The 13,481-nt window shown below is 42.4% G+C and overlaps 1 long non-coding RNA gene across 1 annotated transcript in view; it reads left to right on the top strand.

Moving 5' to 3' along the window:
- LOC147022214 (uncharacterized) overlaps window positions 1-8,161 on the top strand; it is a 42,394-nt gene extending 34,233 nt beyond the window's left edge. Inside the window, exon 4 of the long non-coding RNA XR_015061117.1 lies at window positions 7,811-8,161. This is a non-coding gene — a long non-coding RNA (uncharacterized LOC147022214). The remainder of the gene's footprint in view (window positions 1-7,810) is intronic.
- The last annotated feature ends 5,320 nt before the right edge of the window (window positions 8,162-13,481 follow it).

Below are 13,481 nucleotides of genomic sequence, written 5' to 3'. Positions count from 1 at the left end.
ACTTCCTCATTTCATCGGTGTCGTCAAGATCTTCGTCATCACCACATACATGTGACTTTGTTGGTAAACAAACGTATGCAGCCAATCAAAAATCAGACACTGCTCACGTGACCCTTGAATTGGCACAACCATGGCAGAAACCCGAAACGATATTGTTTAAAAACCATCATCATATAAAGATTCATTCATCATCCAGTATTGAATCATGCTATTAAAACAACTATGTTTTTTTACAATATGGAATATAAGTATAATTCATCAAGATTGCAGCTAAAGACGACTTTAATCAACCCGAAACATGCATGGGTGCACGTGCGCAATAGTGCATGTGTGCATGCACACCAGTGCATAGTGCTGGATATGATTTTAAAAAGGTGTCTACAAGGAGTCAACACGCTCAAAACGGTCAATCAGAGCCAAACCAGCTCTTACTTTTCAGCGGGCATCTGATCGTACCGTCTCCTCATCCCCATGAGCACATCAAAGGCTGATTTCTGGTCCGTTGAAGGCTGAATATCAGCATCTCGCAGGGAATCTTTGACGTACTTGGCACCGAAATCTTTCAATATGAACAGCGGTGTACAACTTTCGATGGAAACAAAATCGGCACGATCGAGAGTAGCCTGCGAATCATCCCTGCTGCTGCACTGAATTGATGCAATCGTTCGGCCAGAATATTCGTCATCAAGAAGTTGTGTGATTAAATCACCAATACAGTCACTCAAATTTATACCGCTGAGCGCTGACATACTTCTTAACAATCACTTTCACCACAGAAACCACAGTCAATCTGAACCACACTGGCCACTGCTCAGACACCATGACTGAAGACTACTGCGCAGTTTGGTTAAAGGTGACTCGGCATTTTGGCGCGCGCGCACGAAATTATATTTTGAAAATAAATGCCGACGTTTACATTTCGGGTTTTGAAACTTTTGCACCTTCAGCGGAAAATTTATAAATATAAAAGGCTAAAAATGTGTTTTATATTTCATTTTCATTTTCGGCAAATATACCGTCGGCGGATCTGTAAACTAAGTTATAAAATAACTAAGGCCGAAGTGAAAACATTAGTATTGTGCTGTTTAAAAATGAATATGAACTTGTTTTGTTTGTATTATTTGAGGTCTGAAAACACTGAATCTTTGTTGTTATTTTGACCAGTTGTCATTTTCTGCAAATAAATGCTCTAAATGACAATATTTTTATTCGGAATTTGGGAGAAATGTTGTCAGTCGTTTATGGAATAAAATAAAAATGTTCATTTTACTCAAAACACATACCTATAAATAGTAAAACCAGAAAAACTGATAATTTTGCAGTGGTCTCTTAATTTTTACCAGATATATATATATATATATATATATATATATATATATATATATATATATATATATATATATATATATATATATATATATATATATATATATATATATATATATATATATATATATATATATATATATATATGTGGCTGGTGTTGGTGCAGTGGTTAGGGCAGCAGCTTGGGATCCAAAAGGTCCTGAGTTCAAGCCCCGTTGGGCCACTGAATTAATACAGCAGGGGGTTGACTCAGCCTGTCATCCTTCCGAGGTCGGCGAAATGAGTACCTGTGCACTGGGCCGGTGCATACCCCGGTTAAAATAGGTGTACCATATCCCTGTGTTTTAAGAGGCGACCAGGGTTGCGTCAGGAAGGGCATCCGGCATAAAACATGTGCCAAATCACCATGCGGATCATACGGATGATCCGCTGTGGCGACCCCTAACGGGAGCAGCCGAAAGAAGAAGAAGATATATATACAACACACACACACACACACACACACACACACGCACACGCACACGCACACGCACACGCACACGCACGCACGTAGGGCGGGTACTCTGATAGTCAAGGATAACGTCTGGAATTGCTGAAAAAGGTATGTCGATTTGGGTTTGTGCATTGTCCCACAACAATCTCAAATTGCCAAATCTGCCTTTCTGCTGCAACAACCATTTCCATATTGCTAGAAATGTTTCATTAAAATGGGACCTATCTAACATATTGTTATGTTTGTGGGGGAGTTAGATATGTTTGTGGATGAGTTAGATTTTACTATCGAGCTGATAGGAATGTATAGAGTCGCATGGTCCATGTCCGAGCAATTAGCCCATCTTGATGTAATAAGTAGAGAAATGCAATATTTCGTTAGCCCATCGTCCTGCCTGCCATTTTTTGTCACCATTCTGTCTGTTCATGGTTCTGCTAGTCTCCTCATCATCTTGCCCATCATCCTCCTCATGGATACTCCACGCCCATGCTTCTACCTGCTACCACCAGAGCTGAGTCCCCCTTATGTCCCTATTCCATCAGTAATTGAGTTTGGTGTGAACCACCTTAGTTTCTTTAGATTTATTTTATGCAGCATCTATAGTTCGGCTTCGGTGCACTATCGAGAAGCTAAGTAGTTCCTGCTGAAGCCAATGATGCATCCATGTGACTGCATGACGGTTTATAGTTTGTTCAATGATGTCTCCTGCATTTCTGGAGGATGGAACATCTTACTGGTTCACGCCGAATCCATTTTGCCGAAGGAGCTCTTTAACTCCAGGATGAGAGTTAGGAAAATTTAACAGAATCAGAAGGTGGATCGTACTGTACCTACAGCATAGTTGAGATAACCATAGCTGAAGAACAAGGGACAGAGGTTTCGCAAGCAGATAAGATGAGATGCAATTCAAGATTATTTTCCTTTGTAGCTTTAAGAAACTTCATGATCAGCCAGAATTGGTACATGTTGTTCAGACAAAACTGTGCAGTTTTGCCCCTATTTTCCCCTGCAAATATTTTCCTTGAAGTCACTGTACCGTGTGAAGACTCTCACTCAATAATCATGAGAAGTCAGACCAGAGAGTCATTCCTGAGTTGGGGCTGCTGCCAGACAACCCAATGGGCCTTTCACCTCATTCAGCATGTCACACTTCTCTGCTTCAAAGGTTTTCAGAACCAAACATTTGAGGGGTTCAATTGTCATCTTTTGAAAACAAAGCGCTCTGTTGTAGTGCTTCCTTGATATGACTTTGTCGATTGAACCACTGGCACAGATAAAGAAACACATGAAGGCGATCACCATAACCCTACCTGCTCTCACAGGGTGGGGTTAATTATTTGAGCCCGTGCACATTCCTGCCAAAATATTTATCCATATCCTCAAGTTTGACATAGAAGTACATTTTGGCAACAATTCCTCAAAGCTACAAGGGGCAGCGATGTTATTATACAGTATGTAAGATAAAAACTATAAAAAGCCTTATTTTGAAATAACAATGTCCATATAACAGTATGTAAAAAGTAGCACTTCAGAAAATCCCTTTTGGGGAGGTTGCGATAGACTCACGGAGGACCATCAAGAACCACTATTCCCTGAACAAGGTCACTCATACATAATTGTGACAACAATGCTGTGCATTAATCATATTAATTCTACTCTGCATCAGTGCATTCATTACTATTATTAGTCCCTGTTGGACTTAGTGCGAAATGGGGGCTTATGGATTTGGTCTCGATTTTCATGTGCGTGTGTGCGTCCGCAACCACATGATATGTATGGACCGATTTTATTTGTACTTGGCACAAAAAGAACACGTGATGGGATACATATGTTTGTCAATTGGTTTCGACATCAGATCCAAAATGGCAGACTGGCGGCCATTTTAATTGTAAAAAAACCCCAGTGTCGGACACGTCCTCAACCATTTCTCGGAGATACATTTACCGATCTTATTCAAACTTGGCACACAGATAATAAATGATAGCTTACATAAGTAAGTCATTTTTTTTCGAGATTAGATCCAAGATGGCCAACTTGTGGCCGTTTTGTTACTTAAATGTGTCCCCAACAATTTTTCGGACAAGTATTGTGCGATTTTGTTCATTCTTGGAACGAGCACAGCACATGACAGCATACACGTGCCTCTAAATTTATTTTGCAATCTGATCAAAGATGGCTAACTGTTAGACTGTCGACCATTTTAGTTGTACATAAATATGGGTATCCCTTTAACTACTAACACAGGAACTACGACTTCAGGAAAATTACTAAAACAACACAGGCTATGACATTTTATATCTTTTTTACTTGTTCATATTTTGTTCTTCATTATTATCGCAAAGTCATTCACAATCAGGACAGAGTTACAGGAAAGCATTTTGACATCTTTTATTCTTCCAAGCACAACTGAATCATCTTCAAATTTAAAACAATTTGCTAAACTTGTGCATGCCCGTAGATGAATGGCTGTACGTGCAAACCCTCCACCCCCCCCCGCAAAAAACTCAAACCGTGTGCCAGAAACAACAACCACACAAGCCGTTCCTTCGCTTTCACGTGCCCGTACGTGCGTGGCTGTACTTGCAAAAAAAAAAAAATTATATATATATATATATATATATATATATATATATATATATATATATATATATATATATATATATATATATATATACTTTAAAACTGCTTGCCAGAAACAACCACAGGCCGTTCCTTCGCTCTCGCGTGGCTGTACATGGCCGTACGTGCGTGTCCGTACGTACGTGCGTGGCCGTACATACAAAAAAAAAAAACTTTCAAACCGCGTTCCAGAAACAACAACCACACAGGCCGTTCCTTCCTCCACAGACACACTGCTGGAATTATAGATAGATGAAATGAGGTCAATGAGATGACAAATGAAGGGGTTGAATGCAGACTGCAGAGCAATGAGTAATGAAACCCGTCGTTGTGAATCGTTTTTACCACCAAATTGAGATTTATTTCGTTGGCAAGCATGTTGAGTTGAGCTGAATTCCTTAACACTTCCAAAGGCCACAGCGTTTTGACAATTGGAAACAAAAAGAAGTTGTGCACTTTTTTTGATAAATTATTTTCGGAACAATTTTTCTTCAATAAATAAATAATAATAAAAGTCGTCTCCATGTACATTGTACACACCTTTATCTCGTTAGCACCTCTTCATAAACAGCATCGCTGAGGAAACGGCGCTTCTTCTTTGTTTCCTCGTCCGTCCAGGGCAAGAATATGGAGGCTTTTAATGGCCAATTTTATTCAATTTGCGCCAACGTATTTTTCCTTTTCGCAAGGAAAAACACGAAGAGAAGACAAGACAAGACAAGACAAGAGAAGAGAAACCCGTAATGGCGAACGCGGCTGAGTTTCTCTTCCCCATCGACCACGGCAACGCAGCAACGGTTCCTGTCATTGGTTGGTAAAAAAATGGCTGCAGCAACGGTTCCTGTCATTGGTTGGTAAATAAATGGCCATAACTTGGGAAGCACTTGTCCGATTAATATCAAACCTTGAAAAGGCACATCCTCGGGTCCCCAGCAATACACCTGGCAAATTTCAATTAGATCGGACCAGCGGTTGTCGAGAAACAGCGGTCACACACACACACACACACACACACACACACACACACACACACACACACACACACACACACACACACACACACACACACACACACACACACACACACACACACACACACACACACACACACTGCTGGAATTATATAGATGCTAAATTTCATGTGTTAAATTGCAAAATGTAGCAAAGGCAATTAGCACGGCCAATCAAAAGTCTCTATTATTGTATCATATTCAATTAATTTCTGTTGAAAAGCAAAGCAAAGATCACAGGTAAAGACCTGAGTTTATTCCAGTCCAGTGGAAAATTGTTTATTTTTGCTTGGCACTTACAGGACCATTTGATTTCTCATTTCATTTGATATTAGAGTGGTGCAATGTGCCAATGCTATGAAATTATTTCACAATTTTCTACTTGCCAAGACTCATCTGGTCCACAGCCCATCTCACTCTGAATATACCAACGGCCACCCCCACTTTCATTGTGTTTTACTGCAATGCAAACAGTTGAACCAGCAATAAGAGTCAATCGGTGTTTTAATCAATTGATCTAACAAGACACCTGCATATACATTTTCGAGACCACTTCATGGTCTCTCCCATTTTTGGCTCTGAGCTTTTCTGCAGTCACTTCGTTTTTAGACCGTGTTTTGGTCGGAAGGCAAACGTCACAATGAAACTTATAATTTTTAATCAAGTTAATGTAAAATCAAAATTATGGCACTTTAGTTGAGTGAGCATCATACGTCATGTGACGCATCCCTGCTCCTCATCTCATATTGGCACGGTCGGTGAGGTTTCACTCCCTTGGCCGGGAGAGTGTCGGACCTTGCATTGCGAATGCTTCTCCTGCCGGTCTGGACCTCGAACCCTGCCTGATGCACACATGACAAGATCACTGTTGGATGTTCACCACAATATTAAAATAAAACACCATTTTTACACACAACTATTTACAACAATTTTTAAACATTCCTCTTGATCCCTCTAACGAGACTGCACACAAATTACTTGTCTTGTGGAACTTTTTTGACATCTCCCTCCCCTCTGTGACTCCCGGTGATGCTTCGCCTGATCAGGTCAGGTCAGGTATGGGAGCATGTGCCAGAACAGCGCGTCGATGCGTCCACTTTCCGCCGGTACTCCAGGGGCCTCCGTCTGGCCATCCCCCAGGCAGATGCCAGGCCCATCCCCATCTCCTTGAGATGATGGTCAACCTGTTGCAACCATGAGGAACGTGGTCGACCCACTGGCCTCCTCCACTCATGAGACTCCCTCGCTGAGAGAATCTGGTGAGCAGGATCAGAGTCAGGAAAACGAGCCACATGTCCATACAGCCGCAACTGACGCTCACGGACTATGCAGGTAACAAATCTCATCCGAGTCTCTCTCAGCAACCGCTCGTCGGACACAAAATCCGACCAGCGATAGCCAAGGATTCTCCGAAGAGACCTGGTACCAAAGGAATTAAGTCTCCGTCTCAGATCCTTGGTCAGAGTCCAAGTCTCGCACCCATAGAGCAAGACTGGAAGTACCAAGGACCTGAAGACTCGGACTTTCGTCCTCCCGCACAGGTACCGGCAGTGCCACACCCCATGATCCAGTGAATCCATGACTCCCCAGGCCCGACCCAGACGTCTATTGACCTCTGACTCACAGCCAGCAGAGACATGAATATCACTGCCAAGGTAAGTAAATCTCTCCACGACCTCAACATCCTCACCACAAACAGACACAGACAGGACAGCAGCATCCAAGATGTCACCGAAAGCCTGGATCTTAGTTTTGACCCAAGAAACCCGTAATCCCAACGGCTCCGATTCCTCATTCAGCACCTCGAGGGCCCCCAAGAGGATGTCTAAGGTCTCCGCAAAGATGACTGCATCATCTGCAAAGTCAAGGTCCGAGATCTTGACATTCCCAAATGACGCACTGCAACTTGATCTCTCCGACATCCTCCCTAGAATCCAGTCCATACAAGTGCTGAAAAGTGTGGGGGCAAGTACACATCCCTGACGAACTCCAGTAACAACTGGAAATAAATCAGAGATGGTACCACCACACTTCACAGCACTCTCAGTACCAGAGTAGAGTTCAGACATCAGATCGATCAGTTTTGGTGGCACCCCACGAAGACCAAGAATCCTCCAGAGGACATCCCGATTCACTGAATCAAACGCTTTACAGAGATCAACATAGGCTGCAAGCAGCCCCTGCCGAAACTCGTCTGCGTTCGGTGAGGACATGAAGTGCAAGGATACGGTCAATCGTTGACCTCTTTGGTGTAAAGCCTCCCACTTTGGTTGACCTCCCACTAAAAACAAAATTGGTGACTGCAACAAAATGTCAAATCAACTTCATCTGTTTTTTTTTTTTTAACCCCTGTCCCCCATAGAATGGTCTTCCCTCAGTTCAGGTCAGGTGTGCGAGCATGCGCCGGAGCAGCGCGTCGCTGGGTCCACTTTCCACCGATACTCCAGGGACCCCCGGCTGGCCATCCCCCAGGTAGATGCCTGGCCCATCTCCATCTCCTTGACAAAACTTCCCTCACAATGACAAAACATTTCCGAAATGATTTATTCAATGCTCATCTTGTTGCCATTTTGAAGAAATCAAATTGTATTTTTGATTTTTCTTTTTGTGTGGCCTGAAAATGCTTCCTCGCACTCACTCAGGAATGGGGTCGTAGGTCAATTAATACCTTTCACATAGCCACGAAGGCTTGGGGACTGTATCGAGCGATTAAAAAAAACTCCAAAAACACATCTGTTTTCAAAATTATCAATTTTTTTTTGTCCGAAACATTCCCCGGCACTCGCGGATGAACCTCTGAAGCTTTGACGAAGATCCGTTTGGCCATCTCTGGGAAAAATGGTCATAGACAAATAAACATCTCTCAGATTATTAACCTCCGCCATCGAAGATCGGAGGTTACTGTTTTCACCCCTTTCTGTTTGTTTGCTTGTTTGTTTCTTTGTTTGTGAACAGTATTGCGGAAAAACTCCTCGATGGATTTCGACGAAACTCGGTGGGGGAATTAGGTATGGTCCAATTACCATTAGATTTTGGACTCGGTCCAAAATCCAATATGGCCGCTATGGCGGCCATTTTGAAAAAATAATAAAAATTTTTTTTTGCATTTTTACATGTTTTAGGTGATTTCCAACCCCCCCCCCCCAAAAAAAAAAATGTTGGAGAAAAGAACTATAACTCTGTCAGCACTGTTGACGTCATATTTTATGAATAAGATACAAGGTTCACTTGAGTGACCCAGCAGTATTGGCGGCGGAGGTTTGGAACTCGACCGAGTGCTCCCCATCTAGTTGATTAATGGGATAAACATGACTGTGGCACTCAATCCCCCCCTCTCGAGACACCCCCCAACCCAAAGCATCACCGATTTTGTGTACGGCATCTGACGAAAGTCTAACGTATAAAAATGGACAGCCCAGGTTGCTCAACGACAAGTGCTTACCCTCATAAGCTCTTCAGGAAGGTGGGTTACATCGAGCTGGGGTAGATTTCCCAGCAACAGCCAGTTTGCACCACGCCTCCGCTTAACCTCACCAAGCCATGAAAGTAGGAACAGCAGGAAGATCAGCACAAAGGCACCCAATGTCAGGCTGCATACGGTGAGTGAAAAGGCAGCCAAAGCCGAGGAAAACAGGTCACTCATGGCTCGTTACAAGTAGAGTCCCTTTATAGAGAGAGTAGCGACATAGAGGGTCCGGAAAAATCTAGTCACGTGATTGCATGGAGCCATTTTGAGTCCATCGCGGACAGGATCGGACGCATATCGGTCAGCGTTTTAACCTTCCCGCTGTACGCAGCGTTCTCATTCGTGTTTTACATCAATTTTATGACAAAATGAGAGGTTGTTGTGCCTTTGGGTGCACAGATAGAACGGAGAAGGGATTCAAGATGTATAGATTTCCATCAGATGCTAAACGATGGAAAATCTGGAAGAACAGAGTCAGTCGTGTTGGATGGAAAGCAACTTCTTGGTCAGTTCTCTGCCAGGTCAGTGTGAGGGTGGTAATGGTCCCATATGCGTATATTTGTGTGCTGCGAGTGAGACTGGCCTTTGCTTTGGCTTTCCAGGCTTGTTATCCATTGCTCGTGGATTAATTAGCACTTGAAGGGGAAGACATCTTCATTTAAAATTAAGTTTGAGTTCGAGTCTTCGAGCTGGATCAATTAATATAGGATCTAGATCATGTCTCCAAGGTCAGACTCAGACTCAAAGTCAAAACAAACACGAATGAAGGGAGAACGGATCCGGCTAACTCGGCCCACGGGCTAACATGGCCCACGATGCAAAGGCAGGGTTAGGGTCAACAATAACCCTAATTCTGACCCTAACCCTAAACCTAAATCTCACCCTAACCCTAACTTTTAAGAGTAGTTTATACCAAAGTTTTAAAATCTATTGGTGTGGGTGTAGACTGCCAGATCTCAGGATACGAAACAGGTCGACACCCCATAGAAGGGAGCCCATCTAACTTATGAGTGTAGAATGGTTGGGACTGGCTTTACCTTCAGAGAATGAGGAAAACATGAGGGAAACATGAGGGAAACAGGGAATGAGGGGGCCAGATAGGGTGGGCTACTCTATTTTTGGTGGGATTAATATATGATCGGCAACATGCAGCAAAGGTTAGATTAATAATTTAAATATGAAAATTAAACAAACACAAATATATACCCACACACAATAAACAAGGTCAAGCAACTGCAGAAATACAAAGATAACTGTTAACATTGAATTGTACATTGTACATGTACAAACAGGGAAGTGAGAGTTCGAGTGTCGCTCTCGCCTCCCTGAAATTAAAATGAGGCTGAAATAAGCAGCACGTGGACTTGTCTAGTTCATTCCTTCTTTGTCATGGTTCTAAATGTCTGTGACTGTGAAATCACAACCAGCTCTGTGAATTTCTTCTTTATCATCTGGCTCGAAGTTGTCATAAATCTTCCATTTTGTCATCTTCACATAATTTGTCCATTATCAACATGGAAAAGACCATTCCCATCTCTCATACACGGAGAACATCATGGAATACACGGTTCAATGAACTCGCGCCGTACAGCGGCTCCGCACGCGCACCGCACTGATGGACTCAAAATGGCGTCAAATCGTTAGTTGTCGCGACTCTCTCTATAAAGGGACTCGAGTTACAAGGACACTTCAGTTTATTGCTGCGCAGCTCGAGAATGAAAGTTTTAAATACTTTCAAGCCTTGTGGAACAAGAATGAATATTCCAAGTGAAGTGGGAACATGTCATTCGAGACTGGCGTGATCGTCTCCTTCCCTCCCCCATGTTATGCATGACATAACAAATGAACCGCAACACAAACTCACGAGAAATGCAATGAAAAACAATAACCACCAATCAGTGCCGGATTAAGCCTCGGCTGGCCCTAAGGCACATTTTGAAATTTTAGAGAATGGACTGAAAATTTTAAATTAGATCTCAGGCTCATGGAAATGGACTCCAGACAAAAGATGAACTGATTCAAGAACAAAATATTAAATAAAAAAAAGACAAATATTTAACGTGAAAAGAATTTTTGGCCCGAATTTTTGGCTGGCCTAAGGCACATGCCTTGTCTGCCTAATGGTTAATCCAGCACTGCCACCAATAACACAAGGCAAACAAGAGCAACAAGATGTGCGTGAAGCACTTGAGGGTCAGCCGGTGGCTCTTAATGGAACAATGCGACACGGGACACGAAGTATAGCAACATAGTAAGGTTACTCGACATCATCGGCACCATGTCTACGTGATCGAACAGAGTGTCGAGGCATCGGAGATGTTGATGGCAGAGGCAAGGATGCACATGAGTCCCTGCCCCAGGGGGAAGGTTATTAGGGGTTTCAAGAGCAACATCACCGGTTGGGAAACTGGTTGAAACATCCATAAGGGACAAGAGTGACATGGGGTTGACATTACAAACAGAGGTTGGATCAGAGGTACGACCTGAGGAGGCAGGTCACAACAGTTCAGGAGATACTTGGGGTAAGATGGTGGTTGGAGGGTCACAGGAAACAGTGGTATCTGGATTGCAGGAGCAGAGTGACGATGTGATGACGATGTGTATATATATATATATAGAAGTCGACACCAACTTTCAAAATTTTCACCTTTTGTTACCTTATCGCCTGATATTTAATTGCATTAAATCAGACTCTTTTTTCCCTTTATTTACACCTCGTAACCCACAACTTCCAAGTGAAAAACAAATTCTACAAAGTTTGGAAAATGACCTCAGAATACAAAATTTGAATATGTTGTTTCGATAGTGTCCACCTACCCCCACCCGAGTTAATACTAGGTAGAAGCACCTTTGATATAAATTGCAGCCGTGAGTCTGTTGGGATACGTCTCTACCAACTTTACATACCTTGATCGGGTAATATTTGCTCATTTTTCTGGACAAAACTGTTCAAGCTCAGTCACGTTCCATGGGGAACGTTGATGGACAGCAATCTTCAAGTCATGCCACAGATTATCAATTGGATTTCGGTCAGGGCCTCTGACTGGGCCACTCAAGGACATTTATCTGTTTGTTCCTTAGACATTCGAGTGTGGATTTGTCTGTGTCCTTCGGGTCGTTGTCATGCTGAAAGGTGAACTTCCGTCCCAATTTCTGCTTTCTTGAAGAGAGCAGCAAGTTTTCCTCCAGGATTTTTCTGTATGTTGCTCCATCCATTTTCCCTTCTACCCGACAAGTACCCCAGTCCTTACTGATGAAAAACATCCCCATGACATGATGCTGCCACCACCACGCTTCACAGTCGAGATGTTGTTCTTTGGGCGATGTGCTGTGTTGGGTTTGTGACAAACATAACATTTTGCATTTAGGCCAAAATGTTCCATCCTGGTTTCGTCTGACCACAAAACTGAACGATGGCTTACCCATGCACATATTTTGTCTGATCACAAAATGTATACAACAACCTCCCCATACTACTCCTCTGCTTGAGCAGTTCAATGAAATGCAGTAAAGTTCATTCCTATCTTTACTCCAACTTGGAGCATAAACTTCACCAAAAAGAAATAATTGATCATCCAACCCGAATTCCAAGGATGCCCCAAATGACCACTCGCAATTTCCCTAAAAACAATCAAAGATACCTGAATCTAATGACTAAATACAAGGAAATCCCGACCCCATGAGAATCTTTATCACTAAAGAAACACCGCAATCTTCCTCCAGTCTCCTTGTGGAGTTTTTTTTGAAATTGTGTGTTCTTTGAAGAAATAATTTTTTTATTTTCCTTCGGTTCACCAAGGCTTTACCCTGGATTTTGCAGCACCTCCATCAATCTTCAAACTCCCACAGTGTATTACTGACATGTAATAAATTTTAAAATGAAACAACTAGAATCAATGGTTTAATTATTTTGGGGCTTTTAAAAACCATTTTCACGGTGATGTTTCTTCAATTCTGCAAAAAAAAAAAAAAAATCATCCTCCGGTTTATAAAACCTGGTAAATCCACAAAATATTCCCGTAAGTGCAAATTCTGTTCCTGCGAGGATTCTCAGAAAAGGTCTCAAGCCTATTATCCGAAGGAGTTACTTTTATTCCAGGTGTCTGAGAAGGTATATATCTTCATTGCCATCTACTTCGAAATTCTCCAACGCTGAATCACCTCTTCCATCTCTCTCTCTACACAAGGTTTCTGCTAATACTGTACCGGTATCATCAGTCTTCATCATCTGTCACGTGAACTAACTCCTCACTTTCAGGACTATCTTTATTAAAGTCCACTATTTCTGAGTTTTTTTTTGCTGACCATCTATCATATCACCATCACTGACATCTCGTGATTTGGATGAAGGTTTTCTGATTGGTTACCCGACTGATTGATCTGCTTCCTGTAGTAGGTCTAAGGATTCACCGCCCTCTTTCATTTCCATAATAGATAAATTACATTCACCAAATTGGTTTGCAGAGTACCCAAATTAAAGGCCTGCTCATTTTCTATAATTTGCCCAGATTCCTCAACAGCACCCTCTCGCTGAAGAGTGTCACGAATGGGGCACACATCTTGATGT

The sequence above is a fragment of the Eptatretus burgeri genome, chromosome 8 (genome assembly GCF_056783735.1).
Source record: "Eptatretus burgeri isolate ZD-2024b chromosome 8, Ebu_testis_v1, whole genome shotgun sequence".
Taxonomy (NCBI): domain Eukaryota; kingdom Metazoa; phylum Chordata; class Myxini; order Myxiniformes; family Myxinidae; genus Eptatretus; species Eptatretus burgeri.
Note: the sequence above shows the minus strand (reverse complement) of the source record. Positions and strands in the feature narration are given on the sequence as shown.